Below are 2,894 nucleotides of genomic sequence, written 5' to 3'. Positions count from 1 at the left end.
TGCGTGAGTGCTGGCCGTAGGTTGTAGATTTTTACTCGTTAGGCTTCCATTATGCTTTTCAGAAACTGAAATTTATTACGATGTTCAATGTGCCCCACTTAAGCCCGGCAATTTGACCCATGAGCACTTCCATTACGCTTTCTAGATGGTTGATAGAGTAAGGCACCAATAACAAGCAGCAATAAGCACTCTCATCGAACCTATCAGGCACTTGCTATATATACCAGGCAGATTTTTGTTTTTGTATTTAATTTTAAATACTTGACAGCAATCTTGCATTCGGATCGAGGACAAGGTTGCCGCCGTCGAGCTCGAGGACGTGGTCGGCGCAGATGCAAGAGCAACCAAGGCGCCGGCATAGAGGCGGGAGCCCCACATCTCTGCCTAGGCGACACCAACTCCGCCGCCATTCGATCAAGTCGCTGGGGTATGAGCTCGCCGGCGCAGATGCAAGAGCAACCAAGGCGCGGCATAGAGGCGGGAGCCCCACATCTCTGCCCAAGCGACACCAACTCCGCCGACATTCGATCAAGTCGCTGGGGTATGAGCCCGTCGCCGCTCGCCGCTGTCCTCTCCTGCTTCAGGTTCAACCACCTTACCCACCTCTCTGGATCTCATTTCATCTCTGTAACTTTATCTGCGTCTTAGTGCAGTACCAAGAGAATTCCTTGCTGCTGCACCACTTTGGGTGTACGACATAGATAATGGATTTGCTAGGTGTGGGAAAAATCTGTTAATTGCTTTGGTGAAACCTGATAGTTATTCCTTTAGATAATGGATTTGCTAGATGTGTAATTATCCTGGTTGTTGTGTGACAAAGCAGCACAAATATTGTTGTAGGTCTAGCTGTAATATAAACATGTACACATCTACATTTCGTTTTCTAATTGACAGCATATGCTAAGAATTGAATCCAATGACAAGTACTATGGGAATGTTAATTTTGTTTTCTTAACAAACGAGTTATATCCAAGTGTACTGTCAGGTGTTGAGAATTGAATCCAAGGATACTGTGTGATATTCTGGTTATTACTACTTCAAATGTATAAGACACATTGGTTTGTCAACAGGTGTTGCAGAGAAGACAACACGCGGCATCGACCATTTCCTGGGGTACCTTGAGGGCATAGAGCAAGTTTATTTACAAAGTTGTAATTTAATAGTTGTAATTTACTACTATTTGATTGTTCAACTATAAGTTAATGTAACCAGGATGTTTGTTCGGACGTTGGAGCGTGATATATTGCTTTAAACAATGTGTTGAGTGCTATACATTTTTTTATTTCCGTTCCTTTTTTAAAATCCTATTCAACATACCGCTGGCGAGTAGGGAGGTGCCGGTGGTAACAAATACCGCAGGCGAGTACATGAAAGCGCCGGGGATAACGTCACATTACCGCTGGCGAAACCGAAGGTGCCGGCGGTAACCACTTACCACCGGCGAGGTGATCGCCGGCGAATGCGAAGGCGCCGGCGGTAAGGCATTTCAGGACGCCGGCGGTAAGGCTTTCCCTAGTAGTGTCTTGTACACAAATAAATTCATGTAGAACAAAGTGACAAGCATAGGAAGATAAAACACAAGTAACTTCAAAATTTTCAGCATGTAGAGAGGTGTTTTAGTAACATGAAAATCCCTACAACCATATTGTCCTCTCTCATAAAGATTTCCAGTAGCATCATGAACAAACTCAACAATATAACTATCACATGAAACATTCTTATCATGAGCTACATGCATAAAATTATTACTCTCCACATAAGCATAGTCATTACTATTAATTGTAGTGGGAGCAAATTCAATAAAATAGCTATCATTATTATTCTCGTCACCATAATCATCATATATAGGAGGCATATTGTAATCATAATTAATTTTCTCCTCAATAGTAGGTGGACTGAAAATATGATAGTCATCATTGTAATCATCATATATAGGAGGTAAAGTATCATCAAAGTAAATTTTCTCCTCCATGCTTGGGGGACTAAAAATATCATGCTCATCAAAACCAGCTTCCCCAAGCTTAAATTCTTCCATAGCATTAGCAACAATGGTGTTCAAAGCATTCATACTAATAACATCGCCATTAACATGCATATAAAGTTCCATAGGTTTTTTAATTTTCTCTTCAAACACCTCATGTCCTAACTCAAGATAAATACTATAAAGATCTCTAATATTTTTGTTGTTTTCCATTAAGCCTAACTAGTGTAAACAAGAAACAAAAAGATATAATTGCAGAATCTAAAGGAAATAGCTTCGAGCACTCACACACCGGCAACAGTGCTAGGAAATAGCTTAGTAGTCGGAGGATGTGAATACCTTTTACCTTACCTCCCCGGCAACGGCGCCAGAAAATAGCTTGATGTCTACGCACGCTTCTATTCCTGTAGACAGTGTTGGGCCTCCAAGAACAGAGGTTTGTAGAACAACAGCAAGTTTCCCTTAAGTGAATCACCCAAGGTTTATCGAACTCAGGGAGGTAGAGGTCAAAGATATCCCTCTCAAGCAACCCTGCAATTAAGATACAAGAAGTCTCTTGTGTCCCCAACACACCTAATACACTTGTCAGATGTATAGGTGCACAAGTTCGGCAAGAGATAGTGAAATACAAGTAATATGGATGATTGTAAGTAGTAATTGCAATCTGAAATAAAAATGGCAGCAAGCGAACATGTAGCAGAACTTGTTGGAAACAGTGTTTCAATGCTTAGAAACAAGGCCTAGGGATCATACTTTCACTAGTGGACACTCTCAACAATGATCACATAAATAAATAACTTCTCTTCACTGGTGCTACTTCAAACACTCTCTTGTTGGATAACAAACACCATTCATTGTGTAGGGCTATAAAAGCACACCTCAAGCCGGAGTAAACAAGCTCCACAACATCCGG

At 41.4% G+C, this 2,894-nt stretch overlaps 1 long non-coding RNA gene across 1 annotated transcript; it reads left to right on the top strand.

The window, feature by feature from the left end:
• Positions 1-272: 272 nt before the first annotated feature.
• LOC127330884 (uncharacterized) lies at positions 273-1,256 on the top strand. The gene is made up of 2 exons (XR_007869454.2): positions 273-584; positions 1,071-1,256. It is a non-coding gene; the product is annotated as an uncharacterized lncRNA (long non-coding RNA).
• The last annotated feature ends 1,638 nt before the right edge of the window (positions 1,257-2,894 follow it).

Source organism: Lolium perenne, chromosome 2, assembly GCF_019359855.2.
Source record: "Lolium perenne isolate Kyuss_39 chromosome 2, Kyuss_2.0, whole genome shotgun sequence".
Lineage (NCBI taxonomy): Eukaryota > Viridiplantae > Streptophyta > Magnoliopsida > Poales > Poaceae > Lolium > Lolium perenne.
The sequence above is the reverse complement of the archived record's forward strand: the minus strand, read 5'-3'. Positions and strand labels throughout refer to the sequence as shown.